This window comes from Heterocephalus glaber, unplaced genomic scaffold (genome assembly GCF_053883595.1).
Source record: "Heterocephalus glaber isolate CG9 unplaced genomic scaffold, H.glaber_assembly_v1.0 deba00001613, whole genome shotgun sequence".
In the NCBI taxonomy this organism is placed as follows: Eukaryota; Metazoa; Chordata; class Mammalia; order Rodentia; family Bathyergidae; genus Heterocephalus; species Heterocephalus glaber.
The window spans coordinates 10,532,210-10,549,716 of record NW_028258384.1 but is presented as its reverse complement, the minus strand read 5'-3'; the positions used below and the strand labels follow the sequence as shown (position 1 = coordinate 10,549,716).

Genomic DNA, 17,507 nt, shown 5'->3' with positions numbered 1-17,507 from the left:
CTGGATGGAATATGAAGGGAGGCTTGTTATAGCTGCTGCTTTTTCTTCTTGACTGCGTGCATGATCTGTTTCTCTTCTATCCCCTTCTGCCATGCCACCCTGCTTTGACCTGCTGACAATGGACTGAAACATCTACAAACTGTGAGGTAAAATAAATGTTTCATCCTTTAACTTGTGGATGTCATATATTTTGTCCCTGCAATTATAAAGGATCTAAAACAGAAGCCAAATACATTGCATCAGGATAATGGGAAAATATGGCCTCAGAGCATCTCAGGAATCAACAAGACCCCACCAGTTACAGGCTTAAAGTTGCCAAACAGTAAAGCTTTCCTTTAAGAAGAGAGTCCCTGGGACCCCTGCTCAAGAAGGACTGCTTAGATCATTGAATCCCCAAGACTTGTTTTAAATACTCAGCCTCTTAAGCCATATTCCCATGGGGCCTGGCTTCTGTTTGAGCTGGTGGCAGACATTGGCTTCATCACTGTGTTGGCAGTTTTACAAGCATGCTGAATATATAAATCATAGAGTCAATGGAGGCTTATATTTTTCAGAAAAAGGTTTGGGAATCCAGGCAGTATGCCCCTGAGAGGATATTGTGTGAAGTTGTGAGAGTTAAGCCAGAAGTGCAGTGTAGGTGCTAGAAATTTGGAGATTCCAGGAACCTGGAAATTTTGCTGAGGAAATCCACAGGCAGTGAGCCAAGCCACTGCAAATGAGAAGGCATGTATACTACAACTGTCTATGATATATGGGCAGGGCTGCCCAATCCCTTTGGAGTTTACATCTTAGCATAACTTCTACCAGGTGCTGCACATAGACCTATAGAATTTAATATTTGTCATGGTGGGTTTTGGTCTTGCTTTGGCCCAGTTCTTTTCTATCCAATAATTTATCCTGTGGGAACAAGAGCATTCACACTGCAGTGTGATATCGTGGAAGTGTGCAACTTTGTTTTTGATTTTTACAGGAGATCACAGTTAAGAATTTGCTTTGTATCTCAGAAGAGACTTTGTACTTGGAATTTGCAGCACTATTGATGCTTATAAAACTTTGATGACTCTTAGAGTTGGACAGAATGCAGTTTGCATAAAGTGATAGACATGAGTTTTGGAGAGGAATATAATGGTTTTAATTTGGAATGTCTTTCAAAAGCCTTGTGTATTCGGAGGTGGGGCTTTTGTAAAGTGATTGAATTATGAGGGCGCAATACTGATCAAAGAATAAATCCACTGATAAGGTTATGGCAGTATAAACTGGTAGAAGGTGCAGGCCTAGTTGGAAGAGGCAGGTTAGTGGGTTTGTAAACTAAAAGTGTATATCTTCACTCCAGACCCTGCCTTTACTCTCTGCTTCCTGGCCATCATCATGTGAATAGCTGTCCTCCTCCCTGCCCCTTCCACCATGACACTTCTGCCTTGGAATCAGCCACCTATGAATTTAAACTCCTAAACACAGTGAGACTAAATAAAACTTTCAACATTTAAGTTATGAGTGTTGAGTGCTTTGTCTAAAAAGCCAAAGCTCAAAAGCAAGCAGTAGTAGCTGTCCTATTTTCATATACAGCTCTCTCTGCAAGCCAAAATTGTTCCACAGAGACAAAGATAACCAGTACACACTGGTAGAGGGAGCAGCTCAACAGAAAGAGATAACAATTTTAAATATACACTAAATGTTGACCTACTCAACTTGATAAAACAAAAACTAGTGGACTTAAATACAGATAGATAACTAATGCAATAATAGAGGGGGACTACCCCACTCTAACAAATAGGTCAACTAGGCAAATCCATAAAACAATATCAGATCTAAGCCACAACATTGAATGAAAAAATTTAATCAATATATACAGTTTCATCCAACAAAAACAGAATGCACACTTTATTCAGCAACACTCAGAGCTTTTTCCAAAACAGAACATATATTAATCCATAAAGTATGCTTAAATAAATAAAAAAGAAATATGTACTGATAATAAAAAAATTGAAAATGTTCTGCATAGCATTTGATCACAGCAAATTAAACTAGATTTCAACAGCAAAATAAACCATAGAAACAACAAGATGCATTAAGATTTAATAATACAATATTGAATAATCAATTGATCACAGAAGAAAGGAGGGTAAGAAATTAAAAGTTCCAAGAATCAAAGGACAATGGAAGCATAACATAACAAAATCTATTCTAGGCAATAAAAGCAGTCCTAAGAGGAAATTTTATAGTGGTGAATGCTAACATTAAAAAAATAGGATGATCTGAAATAAACTAATGATGCATCTTCCAAATGCTACTAAAAGTTCTATCCAAATCTGAAACCAGTAGGAGGAAAGAAATTATAAAGATCAGAGCAGAAATAAGTGAAATTGAGACAAAAAAATTACAAATGATCTATGAATCCAGAGTTTGTTCTCTGAAAGGAAATACAGATTAATAAACTGTTAGTCCTACTTACCTAAGAAGGACATAAAAAATCATATCAATGCAAGTCAAAATGCAAAATGTGAAATCACAACAAACGTTGCTGAAATCCAGATGATGATGAGAAACTATTTCAAAAACTTTTATCCAATAACTTTTACTGATAGAAGTGGGGAAATTTCTAGGCACGTAAGAATTACTAAATTTGAATCAATAAAACATCAAAATCTTGAGTACAACAATAACAGATGTTAAAATAGAGGCAATAATAAAAACCCTACCAACAAAGAAAAGCCCAGGACCTGAGGGCTTCACCAGAGGATGGTACTGGAAATTCAGAGAAGATCTAATACCAATACTCCTCACACTCATTCCTAAAATTGAAAGGTAAGGAGCACTGCCAGATATACTCCTGGAAGCTAGCATTACCCTGATATGAAAACCAGAAAAGGATTTAACAAAAAAACCTGCAGTCCATTCTCCTTAATGCACAAAAATACAAAACAAGATACTGGCAAACAGAGTACAAGAAAATAAAAAGATCATACATCATGATCAAGTTGGCTTTATCCAACAATGCAAGCATAGTTCAGCATATATAACTCAGTTAATGAAATGTATCACATAAAAGGAAACAAAAAAAATCCAAATCACATAATCTTTTCAATAGATGAGACAAAGCATTTCACAAAACACAACATGCATTTGTGTTTTAAAACCCTGAAGAAAATAGGTCTATAAATACCTTATTTCAAACTGATGAAAGCTATTTATGAGAAATCTACTGCAAACATAATAAATGAAGAAACACTGGAGTAGTACCTCTAAAATCAGGAAGACAAAGGTGTCTGTACTCTCCCCTCTTATTAAATATATCACTCAAAAATTTAGTCAGATAAATCAAACAAGAGAAAGAAATAAATCGGACATTTATAGGAAAGGAAGAAGCAACACAATCTTTTTTAATAAATGACATGATTCTTTACATAGAATGTCTCAAAATTTCATCAAAGCAAATTAAAGCTCATAACTAAATTCAGGAAAGCAGCAGGATACAAAATTAATACATAAGAATGAATATTCTTTCTGTACACCAACAATGAACTCACCACCAAAGAAATAAAGAAAACTATCCCATTCATAATACATTCAAAATAATTACATACTTAGAACTTAACTAAGGAAATCAAAAACCTTTATGACAAACATATATGTATGCTGAAAAAAGAAATCAAAGAAGACATTTGAAAATGAGAAGACATCTCCTGTTCCTACTTAGATAAATCTAATATTGTCACCTTGCCATATTTCCAAATAATATACAGTTTTTATGCAATCTCAGTCAAGATACCAATAGTATTCTTCAGAGAACTGGAAAAAAAACCCTAAAATTTATGTGTAAACTGAAGAGACCCAAGACAACACAAGTAATTCTAGGAAACAAGGGAAAGGTAGGAAGAATCACTATCCCAGATTTCAAGCTGTATTTCAAACCTACAATGCTAAAATCAGCATGACAGTAGCAGAAAAACAGACATGTTGATCAGTGGAATAGACCTAAGAATGCAAAAAATACCCAGGCACATTCAGAAATCTAATATTCAACACACAAGACAAAAATTTATTTTGGAGTAAGAAGCTTCTTTTAAAACTGTTGCCAGGAAAATTGATTATTCACACTGCAGAGAATAAATCTAGAACCATATGCTTGACTCTGTACTGAAATGAAATAAAATGGATCAAAGACATACATACAAAAGCAGGCACTGAATCTGCTGTAAGACAAAATAGGTAAAATCCTTGAAATAATAGACATAGGCAAGGATTTTCTGTACAGAACAAGTTGCTCAAGAAATAAGACCAACAATCAATAACTTGGACTATATAAAATTAAAAAGCTTGTGGATCACAAAGGAAACAAACAGTGGAGTGATGAGAACACCTACAGAATGGAAAAAAAATTTTGCCTGGTACATGTTGTACAGGACTAATATCTACTATATATAAGGAACTCAAAAAAGTAGACACCCTAAAATAAAAGACCCAATCACATGGGGAATTGAATGAATAGACACTTCTGAGATGAAGAGGTACAAATGGGCAATGAGTACATAAGAAAGACTGTTTGGCATCTTTTGCCATTTGAGAAATGCAAATCAAAACAACATTGAGATTCCATGTTAGTCCAGGCTTTCATCAAAAACTCAAAAAAAAAAAAAAAAACAAATGCTGGAAAGTTGTGAAGGAAAAGGAACTTTATCACATTGTTTCTGGGAATGTAAACTAGTAAAGTCACTATGGAAATCAATATGGAGATTCCTCAAAAAACTCAAAATAGAGATTCCAATTGACCCAAACATATCTCTTCTGGATATCAATTCATATCCAGTAAAAATATGATATTACAATGACACATATATATTTATGTTTATAACAGTGCAACTCATCTAAATCTTGGAAGCAGCCTATATCAACAGATGAAAGGATAAAGAAAATATGTTATATATACCCAAAGGAGTAGCACTCAGCCATAAATTATTATAAATTGGAATTGTTTTTAGGAAAACTGATACACCTTAAATTGAGCTAAATATTTTTTGTTTTACCTTGTTTGAGAAATCCAAAGTACAGTATAAGCAATTTAAAGAGCAAAATAAAAGGAAGATAATAGCAAACAGAGAGATAGACTTTGTGGAGATGAGAATCTGGGAATAAGAGAAGATGGGAAAAGGCGGAAGGAAGGGTTAAATAAATAAGTGATATGTTCATGTACCAATTCCACATGATGAGAGAATTTTTTATGCATTGAAATCATATATTAGCAAAAATGGAAAATATATAAAACTAAAAATACAAAGTCCAATATCTTGGGTTTTTTCTTATATAAGAAATCTAGAAAAATATGAGAGATGCTTTTGAAGTATAAGGCAGACTTTTAATGATGAGGAATGGGATTAGAAGGATAGGGAGAATAGGAAGGTCTTGGGTGGTGAAAATTACCAAAGTATTACATGCCATATATAAACCCATTATTCTGTATTTATAATATACCCTTTAAGAAGAGCAATGTAAAGACATTTAAAGAAATACAATATTTATGGAAAAAGAAAGGAAGGAGGAAGTTAGGTAGGGAAGGAAGGAAGGTAGGAAGGAAGAAAGGAAAAAAAATCCTTGACCTAAACCTCTACAAACAAAACCATATAATAAGAGAAATGGGGAAAAGCATGAAGAAACAGCTTAAGAAAGAGGATATACAGATGTGAGATTAACACATGAAAAAGGTATTCAACATCATCCATCAAGGAAATACAAATTAAAAATCAAAATGACATGGGCCGGGGATTTAGCTCAGTGGTGTAGGTGCCTACCTTGCAGCCCAAGGTCCTGAGTTCAATCCCCAGTACTGGAAAAAAAAATCAACATGACATGCCTCTAGTCACACCTATTGGTACAGCTCAAATAAAAATTGTTATATATGGTGCACGTGAATTCTTTCATGAAAATAGGTGTTTTTGTTGTGAGGAAAAGAAAAGTTTATTTCAGTGAACAAGGACTAAAGTCAAGGAGATTCTAGCCACTAGCAGGGAAGGGAAACTACACTTATATAGATTTTGGGGAAGAGGCTATAATCATAAGGATTATTTATGACTTGGATACCCAAGAATGTTCTGCTCAGGTGTGTAGACAGTCACTGGACCTATCAACACCAGAGGGCTTATATACTTCATTTTGAGTCCTTTTGCCCTATTTAGGGAGAAGCTGCTGTTATTTGCTGAAAGTAGCATGTTTGCTTTGTCCTGTTGGTTTAGGCCAGGCCTGACAAAAATGTGTTATGTAGAGAAATTGTACTACTCTGTAAATTGCTGGTAGTAATATAAAAAAAACACAAACACTCTTAAAACATTTTTATATTTTCTTATAAACTAAATATGCAACTATTATGTGACCTAGCATCATTACTGGGGATTTATTCCCAGAGAAATGAAAACTTATATTCACTTTTAAATCTGTATACTAATGTTGATAGATTTATTCTATTTTTAATTTATTGTATTTATTTTTATTAGTACATATGCAGTACATAATGATTACATTTATTGTGGGAAGTTGGTGCATACACACAACACATCTTAATTCTTTTTACTTCCCCCTTCCCTCTGCCATTTGCCCTATTTACTGAGAAGCTGCTATTGTTTGCTAAAAGCAGCCTGTTTGCTTTGTCCCATTTGTGAATGACTCACTTAAGTCAGACCTGACAAAAGGTTTGTGTAGAGAAGTCTGCTGTGATTCTAATGGGTTTACCTTTGTATGTGATTTATTACCTTTCTCTAACAGATTTTAAGATTTTGTTCCTGTGATGGCCTTCTGGAAATTTGTTGTATTAATTGGCATGGAAAGGTTCTCTTTTGGTCATGGCTATTTGTTGTTTTATATGCTTCATTTATCTCTATGCTTATTACTTTAATTTTTTGTTGGTCGTTTTGAGACAGGATCTCCCTATGTTTTTCAGACTGGCCCTAAACTCATTATGTAGCCCAAGATGGCCTTGAAATCATGGCAATTCTCCTTCCTCAGCATCCTGAATGCTGGCATTACAGACATGTACCACCATGCCTGGTACTGTCATTATTTCTATGAACAGTTTTTTATGGCATTTTTGTTATCTTCTGGCTTTTCACTTATTTCAATTATTCATAGATTAGTCTTTTTTGCATCATCTAGCAGTTGTATCAAATTCTCATTTTCTCTTGTTAAGGTGTACATGAGTAGCTGGTCTTGAAGGCATGATTATCTTCTAGTTCTGAAATTCTGTCCTCACATATCTGTCCTGATGACCATGCTTTCAATGTGATTTGTATTCTCCTAGATTTCTGATTTCTGATTGAAATGTTTCATGCACTCTTCATTCTTTAGTAAGCTGGTCATTCATGTTTTGTATCATTTTTGTTTAACTCATCTAGCTTTCTTTTAGTGTCTTTTTACTGATAGAACCAGGAAGCAAGGATAGGGACAAAGGAGGAAAGAAATCTGTGCAGAAGTTCACATGGGGGACAGGGGAAGGACAGGGTGGTCTGCAGTAATTCATATTTCCTTAATATAAACAAGACATCAGCGAGGGAGAGAACAGTGCTTGGAGCAACCATATCCAAGGATCATCTGTATTGAATCCTGCTTCACTGCATCCTTGCAGATCTGCTCTAATCATTAACCATGCATATCAGGATGCCTGGATTATTGCCACAGGGGATCCTTTCATCTCAGCAAACATTTCAATCACTCCTCCCGCCTGAATCTCCTCCACAATTCCCCCTTTTTGTTTTATAATCTAGATTGAGCTAAAGGGGGACAGTATAGGGTAGAGAGGCATTGGGCTTGGTGTAGAAAAGTCATTTTGGCTTCCACATGGAGTGTTGATATACACTGAGCCATCCTACTGTAGCTTTGAGAGCATTCAGTGTTTGTAAAAAAATTTTATCAATATTAGTTTGAGTTTAAAATATCAGAATTAATGTTTTGAAAATAGCCAACCATTGTCTGGGCAGTTAGGATGGAATGAGTCTGGGCAATGGCTGCTGTGGCTACTGTAGCTGCCAATGCCATCACTGCTATAATGGCAGCAAACATAATGGGCCAAAAGCTGTTTTTGTCTGATATGTTCAAGTGCTGAGGTAATTTGTTTGAGAGTAGAGTTTCCCATTGAATCATGTGTAAGATTAGTGGAGATCCAGTCTTCAGCCTTTTGTCTAAGCAGCATATGAGAAATATTATTAGTGACACATGGACTGAGCCATGTGGAGTTTGCTGGCAACATAATATTCAGAGCCTTAAAATGTTGGTAATGAGTATTGGATAAGTTGTAAACAGTGAAAATAGATTCTTCCTTAGTGAGGACCAAAACATATGGGAGGGAAGTGCAGGTCATGATATGATCAGAGGTATCACTAGCAATCCATGTGAGCTTATCTATGTTGATAGCTGCCAATTTTGACAATGTGAGGAAATAAAGGAATAACTAAATGCCACAAGGTTTTTTAAACAGGATATAAATAGGTGCCAGAAGAAAGATGTAATAAAGTTCCAGCAAGCCTAGGATTTCATAAGGGAGGTCTGCTGCTTAATTAAAAGTGAAACTATAATTTCAGGTTGAATTTGACTGAAACACCATTAGATTATGGGGTCCACAACTTTCCAAGGGCAGATTATCACACAGGAGGTTACTGAGAGTTTGGTGGATCTGCATGAGGTCCAACTTAGATTTAATCCACCCTCTGTAGACACTCAAGGATGGGAGGAAACAGGGACATTAGGTTTAGGAAGGTGACCATGTGAGCAAGGGTTTCCTCCTATTCTGGCAGAATTAGTGAAAGCTGATGATGGGCTTCTTTAATATGGTTAGGCCCAATGAAAATATGATTCACATACCATTGAGACTGAAAAGGAATAAAGTGGTCACTGGATGTGAAATTAGCAGCCATATATAGAGAGAATTTTTCAGCCAGGAACACCATCCATGAGGTAGGAAATGGTAGTTGTTAAAGTATTCAGAGTGGTCACAATCCCTACCATAATGCCTTAAAGGGCCAGGGAGGAGGACAACCGTGCTTCACCAGTATAAGAGATATTGTTGAAAGAGAGGGAAGCTCAGAGTATCTCCATATGACTATATCAAAAATAGGAAATGTAAGTACATGTGCCCAATATACCACTTTTGGTATACAGCTAAACAGAAGCAGAATAAAAGGAATCATTTTACTTTTACTATCTTAGAGTTATAGGTGATTTGTGCTACTATTGCCAAGAAAAGATTTCCTGGGTTTTTTATAGCATCTGTTCAGCCTGTGCAGTGACTTGTTTAATCTCTTCTGAGACAAGTCCTGAGATTCTGTTTGTCTCCTGTTCTTGTTGCCCCTTCCTGGTGGAGATTGTAGAGTCATAGCCTGAAGCTCAGGGATGAGGTTGCTTCTAACTTGCTGTCACATGATATGGACAAACAACCTTTGAGGGAACCCAGAGAGGGCCTGTGTGTGATAAAACAAATTCATGCCCCTTCACCCAAGTAAGAAATTCCACAGGGCCAAGCTCTTGTGGACTAGATAAGGTCTAGTCTTTGCGGGAGTAAAATGTTTTTCCATTGCTGCGATGCCATCTGAGTCACAATTTTTAAAATTTAATGTAAAGAGTGCCTTATGTAGTTATTCCTGTGGGTAAAGTCTCTACCATAGTTTCCTTCTTTTTGTTTAAAAATTAAGTTTTAAATAATGAATCTCTGCCCCAGAGGGTGACTGCTAGATCAAGAACAAAAATCAATATGGTTGTCCTTTGATGCTCTGGGCTCACTTAGGTTAAAGGGAATTTGCTTTGGTGTGGGGCTTCACAGTGGCCAAGTCCTGAATTAGGAAAGGAAATGTTTTCTATCAGGAAGAAGGCATATAAGTAATCAGAGTAGGTAACAAAAGAGACATGAATATATTTGAGTTTGTCAAAAAGTTTATAGTAAGTCATGTCTACTTGTAAATTTCATTGCCTTATAAACTATGGGGATTGACTACTGCCTAAGGAGTAGATTTTATCAATCATGACTTTCTTAGAAGTTGAATTCTTGTAGAATGTGAACAGATAACAATTATAATTTTCCCAGAGAAAACCTGAGATAAAAGACAATATAATATTTTAGCTTACCAATCATGATGACATTATTATGTTAGAACTATTAAGTTATGTTATTATCTATGAAACACATTTAAATGTTCATCTTAGTATAAAATAACTTTTTATTCAGTTATCTTTATCTAATTGGAAGATATTAAATGACATTAAATTTTTTTTTACCTAAATTTGTTATCTGTCAATAGAATGGCATTTAAGAAGAATGTACTTGTCAGCTAGAGGCCCACCCAGATACCATTGGTAAGTGTTCACAGACACCAGCCAGAAGCCTGCATGGACAACAGTGGTGTGGGTGTCCAGGTCCCAGCCAGGGCCTGCCCAGACAGCAGTGGCTTTGGTGAACAGGCCCCACTCAAAGGCCTGCCTGGAAAACAGCTGCACAGGTACACAGGCCACAGTCAGAGGCCCAACAAGATATAATCAGTAAGTGTGTGCCACCCCAGCCAGAAGTCAACTCAGACACAAGTGACTCCTATGCACAACCCCCAGCCAAAGGTCCTCCCAGACAACAGCTATGCAGGTGGGTAGGCCCCAGGAAGAGGCATGCCCAAATACAATCCTAAGTATGCAAAGGCCCCAGCTAGAACCCTGCCCAGACAACAGTGCAGCATAGGTATCCCGAAGGCCACTATTCTGAACTCAGGAATTGGTGCAGTGGTGAGCACTAAAGAAAAGGACTCGGGGTGGCTTGCTGAAAATTGAAGCCCACTGGGCAAGCAGAGTCAACTTAACAAAGATGCAGCAGGCTGCATTTGTTGAAATGGCAAGACACGTACACAAGTCACAAAACCAGACTTCCAGATCACCTAAGGCAATTTCAAGGGGCAATGAGATGGAACAATCTGATACTCTACCACCTGGACTCCCTGAACTGGCAATGAAAGAGGATATGGAAAAAATAAAATCAGAACTTATTTCTCAGATAACAACAGAGATTGTGTTCATAGTGAAAGACATGATTCATAACTCTAGAGCAGACACAGATAAAAAAAAATAGAGGAACTGAGGAACTTGATGGAATCCCAGCATAAGAAACAAATGAAATTGATAAAACAGATGCAAATAGATATCCAGGAGATTAAAAATTTCATTGAAAGTTTATGCAGCATAATGAGCCAATGTGAGGACAGAATTTCAGATATAGAAGACAGGATTGCAATTAGTGACCGGGAAAACAAAAATTTCTTTAAAATAGAAAGGAACCACTAGAAATCAATTGAGCTGCTGCTAGAAGATGAAAAGAAGAATAACACGAGACTACCTGGAGTCAGTGAAGAAACAGAAGAAAATGCAAATGACATAAAAATTTCTTCACAAAAGTAATGGCAGAAAACTTCCCAAGCAGGGGAAAAGAATTTCACATATAGATAAGTGAGGCATATAGGACTCCAACTAACCATAATAAAAAACAGTCTACACCTAGGTTTATAATTGTTAAGATTCCAGAAACCCAACAGAAGAACGAAATCTTAAAAGCAGAGAAAAGAAACAATCACATACAAAGGAAAGCCCATTAGAATCACAGCAGGCTTTTAAACACAAACCCTCAAGGCAAGAAGAGCCTGGAGTTAAGTATTTCAAACCCTAAAGGAAAACAACCTCCAACCCAGATTGATGTACCCTGCAAAACTATCTTTCAAAATTGACCGAGAAAGAAGATACCTTCATAACAAAGTGCACCTGAGGAACTTCATGAATACCAAACCAGCACTCCAAAAAGTTTTAAACAATATCCTAGGAAAAGACAATGAGGATGACAAACCCAGGAGGGCCAGCAGAATGAATCCATCAGGCCAAACAAGAAATTAAATAAAAAAGGAAAGAATCCAACAAAAGGAAAAGGTTATGACAAGGATAAGTCAATACATATCAGTTATAACCATCATTGATAAGGGTCTCAGTTCACCAATCAAAAGAAATAGACTGGCAGAATGGGTCAAAAAGCAAGATACAGGAATATGCTGCACACAAGAAACACACTTAAATCAAAAAGAAACTCATAGTCTGAAAGTTAAAGTCTATACTTCATACAATAGGAACCTGAAAAAAAGCAGGCATAGCTATCCTATTGGCAGATAAAATGGATTTCAAACTAACACTGATTAAGAAAGACAAAGAAGGCCACTATATCCTTGTAAAGGGAACAATACAAGAAGAGAAGATGACAATGATAAATATATATGCACCAAATAGTAGTGTACCCAACTATATAAAACAAATACAGACATAGCAAACCAAGTAAGTGCTAATACAATAGTAGTGAGGTACCTCAATACTCCACTGTCACAAATAGATAGATCAACTAGACAAAAATGAACAACTAAAAAATAGAACTCTCAAACTCTTCAAATAATGGAATTAAAGGATGTTTACAGAGTGTTCCATCCTGCAAAATCAAAATACACATTCTTTTTGGCTGCACATGCCTCATTCTCGAAAATAGACCACGTACTCATACAACAAGTTTAAGTAAGTGCAAAAGAATTGAAGTTATCTGCTGTATATTATCAGACCATAGTGCTATGAAATTGGAGATCAATATCAAAAGAATCTGCAAAAATTTCATAAATACATGGAAATTGAACAAAACACTTCTGAACAGCCAAAGGATTACAGAGGAAATTAAAGAAGAAATCAGACAACTTCTCCAATTAAATGACAATGCCAGTACAACATATCAAAATCTAAACAATGAAAGCAGTCTTATGAGGGAAATTCATAGCAGAGAATACTCATATTAGGAAAACAGAGTGAGATCAAATAAATAACCTGATGCTGAACCTCAAGCTTCTAGAAAAAGAAGAGCAGGACAAACACAAAGCTCATACAAGGGAGGAAATTATACAGATGAGAGCAGAAATCAATGCAATGGAGATTAAGAGAATGATTAAAATCATCAATGAAGCAGAGTTGGTTCTTTGAAAGAATAAACGAAGTTGACAAAACCTTACCCAACCTTATCGATAAGAGGAAGGAAAAGGCCCAATTCCATGCATTTAAGAATGAAAAGGGTGAAATTACAATGGACCCAGCAGAAATCCACAGAATCTTCAACACCTATTTTGAGAAATTATACACCAATAACATGGAAAACTCAAAAAAAGGACAGATTTGTAGATACGTATGAATTACCAAGCTTGAATGAAGAAGAGCTAAAACCTCCAAGCAACCCAATATAAATCAATGAGATTGAAAACATAATTTAAAACTTACCAACTAAGTAAAGCCTGATGGCTTTACTGTTGAATTCTATGAGACATTTAGAGAGAAACTATTGCCACTACTGTTTAAACTCTTCAATGAAATTGAAAGGGAAGCAAAACTCCCAAATTCATTCCTGGAAGCAAGCATCACATTGATCCCAAAAGCAGAGAATGAACCAACCTAACAAGTGACCTGTAGGCCAATTACAGTAATGAACATGATGCAAAAATCTTCAATAAGACATTGGCAAACAGAAAGAAGAAGATCATCAAGAAGATCATGCATCCTTACCAAGTGAGATTCATTGCAGTGGTGCAGAGATGGTTCAGCATACAAATCAATAAATGTAATACACTTAATATAGTATAGAGCCAAGGACAAAAACCATATGATCACCCTAATAGATGCAGGAAAATCACTTGACAAAATCCCAACATCCATTCATGAAAAAAGCCCTACTGAATATTGGAATAGATGGTCTCTATCTCAACCTGATAAAAACAATCTATGAAAAACCAACCGCCAATATCATACTAAATGGTCAAAAAATGAAATCCTTAATGCTAAAATAAGGAACAAGACAAGGAATGTCCACCATCACCACTCTTGTTCAATATAGTTGCAAAGATATTGGCCACAGCAATTAGACAAGAGAAAGAAATTAAAATAAAGATAGGAAATTAAGAAGTTAAATTGTCATTATTTCAGATGACGTGATACTCTATATAGAACACCCCAAGAAATCCACCAAAAGTATTCTAGACTTAATAAGCAAATTTAATGGAGTAGCTGGATACAAGGTCAGCACATAAAAATCTTGTACATAAACAACAGACTCACTGAGAGAAACTGGAGAAAGAACTCCTTTCACAATAGCATCCCCCCAAATGGAATACCTAGAAATCAACCTAATGAACAAAATCAAAGACCTCTATTCTGAAAATTCCAGCACTCTGAAAAAACAGATCAAAGAGGATATCAGAAAATGGAAAGACATCCCTTGATCCTGTGTAGGAAGTACCAATATAGTGAAAATGGCCATACTTCCAAAACTGCTATATAGATTCATTGCAATCCCAATTGAAATTCAAACAGCATACTTCACAGAACTAGAGAAAACAATTTAAAAAATTCATTTGGAACAAGAAGAGACCTAGAATATCAAAAGCAATTCTAGGCAACAAAGACAAGGTAGGGTGTATCACAATCTCCAACTCGAAACTATACTACAAAGCTACTGTGATAAAGAAACAGCATGTTATTGGGAAAGAAACAGTCCCAAGGATCAGTGGAACTGATTAGAAGATGCAGAAACAACTCCAGACACACTCAACAACCTCATCTTCAACAGAGGGGCCAAACTCCCTCACAGGAGGAAAGATAGCCTCTTTAATAAATCATGCTGGAAAAACTGGATTTCAACTTGCCAAAGATTAAAACTAGACATATATTTCTCACCATGCACTAAGCTAAAATTGAAATGGATTAAAGATATAAATATTAAAACACAAACACTAAACCGGCTAGAGGAGAGGTTAGGTAGAATTCATGAAGACATTGGCATAAGAAAAGTTTTCATGAACAAAACCTTGGTCACACCTGAACTAGCACAAAAAATCAACAAATGTGATCTCTTCTTATTAAAAATTTCTACACAGCAAGAAAAGCCACCAACAGCATGAAGGGACAATCCTCAGTGTGGGAAAAAATTTTTACCACCTGTTCTTCAGACAAAGGTCTACTATCTAGAAGATATAAAGAGCTTTAAAAAATCACACCTAAATTTAAAGACCCAATCCAAAAATGGGCATTTGAAATGAACAGACATTTCTTAGACAAAGAAGTAGAAATAGCAAATAAACTTATGAAAAAATGTTAAACATCACTGGTGATTTGAGAGATACTAATGAAAACAATGCTGAGATTCCACCTCACCCCAATAAAAATGGCAGCTATCAAGAAATCCACCAATAAGAAATGCTGGTTGGGCTGTAGGGCAAAAGCAACCCTTCTCCACTGCTGGTGTGAGTGTACACTGGTGCAACCACTGTGGAAGTCAGTGTGGAGATACCTTAAAAAACTAGAATTAGAGGTACCATTTGACCTAGCTATTCTCTTGCTGGGTGTTTTCCCAAATGGATTAAAAGCATCATACCACAGTAATTAATGTGCACCCATGTTCATAGCAGCACAGTTTGTAATAGCCTAAACTTGGAAGCAGTCTAATTGCCCATCAAATGGAGACTGGATAAAGAAAATGTGGTTTTTTTTAAATAAAATAAAATACTACTCAACCATAAAGAGTGAGAAACTAGAGACATTTATAGCTAAATGGATGCACATTAACGCCATACTCTTAAGTGAAATAAATAGGACACGCATGTGTAAATACCAAATTGTTTCTCTGCTGTGAGAAACTGAAAGTGTACATAAGGATCTAGATGTATCATACCACAGAGCTATATGTGCACCCATGTTTATAGCGGCACAGTTTGTAATAGCTAAAGCTTGGAAACTGCCCAAGTGCCCATCAACTGGAAACTGGATAAAAAAGATGTGGTTTTTTTTATAAAAAGGAGTGCTACTCAGCCATAAAGAATGAGAAACTAGAGTCATTTATAGCTAAATGGATGCCTATTGAGGCCATCCTCTTAAGTGAAATAAATAGGACACACATGTGTAAATACTGAATAGTTTCTCTAGTGTGAGAAACTGAGAGTGTAAATAAGGATTAAAAGGATTAATAACTAATAATTGATACTTTGAAATAGGAGAAGGTCCAAAGGGGTAGGGCATGTGGGAGGAGATGGGGAAAGGAAAGAATGGAAAGGAAAAATTATGTGAAAAAAAAATGAAAACGAAGTCTATGTAAATAGGTAAGGGTGGAGGGGTGAAGGGCACACAGGTAATGGGGAAAAAATAAGAAGCAAGATATATCATGTACAGGTACAAGCACCCAGTGATAAATGTAAATGTGTTGTATACCTAAAATGTACCAGTAAAAGAATTTAAGGAAAAAAAGATGTATAACAGATAATGTGAAATAAGATGAAAATGTGCAAAAGGAAGGGGAAATGGGAGGGGTAAAGGAAAGGGAAGAAGGGAAAGGAATTAATATGAGTAAAGGAAAAGATGGAAACCAAATCTTTTTAAAAAGAGAAGGATGGAGGGGTTGAAGGGAGGCCAAGTGAATGGGGAAAAATTAAGAACCAAGATATATTATGTAATGATACAATTTCACAATAATGAATGTGAAAGTATTGTATTTATAAAATGTACCAATAAAATTAATGAATTTAAAGAAAGAAGGATATACTTGTCTATAAGTGTAGTTTATAGTTATTTATGTCTAACATATAATTTCTAGTGTGATGTTGCTTGGATTTCACATGTATCTAAATGTTTTAACATATACATAATGTACACATAACAATCACATAAGCATAACCCTTCAGAAAGTATCTATATATAGATGTTTGACTTTGGATTGGCATGCACATTTCATCACAAATAGTTGGAATTCAAGTAAGGGTGAGCCAGATACTTGAGCCTAAAATGTTTACCCCCATGGACAAACTTTAGCTGGAAGTAGGCAGTGTAATAAGATGTTTTTACTTGGCTTTTTTGAAGGTCTGTGTACTTGGGGAAGACAAATATACCATATGCCATGACATTAGTAATAATTATTATCAAAGGTATATATAAATTTTTACCTATATTTAGATTTTACTCTTTGTTTTGAGACAGGGTCTTGCTATGTAGTGCAGATTGGCCTGGAACTCACTATGTAGCACAGGTTGCCCTAGAACTCACAGCGATCTTCCTGCCTCAATTTCCTGACTGCTGGGATTACAAGCATGCACTAGTTTCTACTCTTAAGACAAATTTTATACTCCTATAATGGGTTTTATAAGGTGTAACTATATTGACGAGAATTAAGGACATTTTTAATGCTCTAGTAATTTTAGTAAACAGTGTGAACAACCACAAAAAGACTTAATATCCAATATACATATGTATCTTATTTATCCAATAGCAAAGTGCTTATTTAATCAAAGCCAGTAGATGTAGATAAACTTTAACTATCAGGACCAAATTTAAAGGGATGCCAAATTTTGATCATCTTATATTTTTAAGATGAAAACAATATTGTATAAAAGACAGAACTTATTGTTCACTTTGTATCTATTAAACTTATGTAGTCTTAATTTTATAAA

The 17,507-nt window shown here is 35.6% G+C and overlaps 1 protein-coding gene across 10 annotated transcripts in view; it reads left to right on the top strand.

Moving 5' to 3' along the window:
- The window catches only part of Rps6ka6 (ribosomal protein S6 kinase A6), a 238,506-nt gene that overhangs the window by 208,191 nt on the left and 12,808 nt on the right, over nucleotides 1-17,507 (top strand). Inside the window, exon 25 of one of the 10 annotated variants that reach the window (XR_015445581.1) lies at nucleotides 10,272-10,326. The exons of 8 other annotated variants lie outside the window; for them this stretch is intronic. The gene's annotated coding sequence lies outside the window, so the exon portion shown is untranslated. Of the gene's footprint in view, nucleotides 1-10,271; nucleotides 16,127-17,507 lie in introns of those variants that run through there. One more of the 10 variants, XM_087196623.1, reaches the window with a different exon arrangement.